Source organism: Arachis ipaensis, chromosome B05, assembly GCF_000816755.2.
Source record: "Arachis ipaensis cultivar K30076 chromosome B05, Araip1.1, whole genome shotgun sequence".
NCBI classification, from domain to species: domain Eukaryota; kingdom Viridiplantae; phylum Streptophyta; class Magnoliopsida; order Fabales; family Fabaceae; genus Arachis; species Arachis ipaensis.
In genome coordinates, this window is record NC_029789.2 from 143413731 (window position 1) to 143414531 (window position 801).

The following is an 801-nucleotide window of genomic DNA, read 5'->3' on the forward strand; positions in this document are numbered from 1 at the left end:
TTTTGTTCACTCTCCCAATAAAATCACTCGTTTTAAAAGTTTAAAATGATAAAAGAGATAATATAAATAGTTATATATATCTTTGACATGGTCTCTCAAACAATGACTTTTTTTGAGTTTGTTTAATGATTTTTTTTGCATATGTATTCTTTTATCTTTTTAATTGTTTTATACTATATTTTTTAGAGACTACTTTGATAAAGACATTAAAAATGTTTTTTTTTTAAAGATGTTTATATGTGTCATAATATTATTTGACATTTTTATTAAATCGGTTAATAGTTTATTTTTTAATAAATCAGAACTAAATCGATTTATTATAACAATAATAATAAATCTAATTGTCCGTATTATAATTATTAGACCCAATTTGATCCAATCGATTTACACAATCTAAATCGAATCATGTTTAAATTTTTTGTTAAAAAGACAAATATATCCTTGATTTTTGTTTAAAAAAACCATGATCCAATGAGTTATGTAAATTGATCGGTTCGACCCAATCTAATAACAATTGGGTTTATTGTTATTGTTATAAAAAAATCGGTTTTATTATAGTTTGTTAAGAAATTCAAAAATAACCAGTTCATTAATACGTCCAATAATAATACGATACATAAATGTCTTTATAAAAAGATGTTTTACGCGTTTTTATGGGAGTATCCTCTATATTTTTTTTCTTTTAGAATTCATTAAAAATCAAACTCTAAATTTTTTTAATATAAAATTATAATATTATGTCATAAAATTACTTTTTAAATAATTTAAACTAATAAAAAAAACATGAATAGTTATATCTAC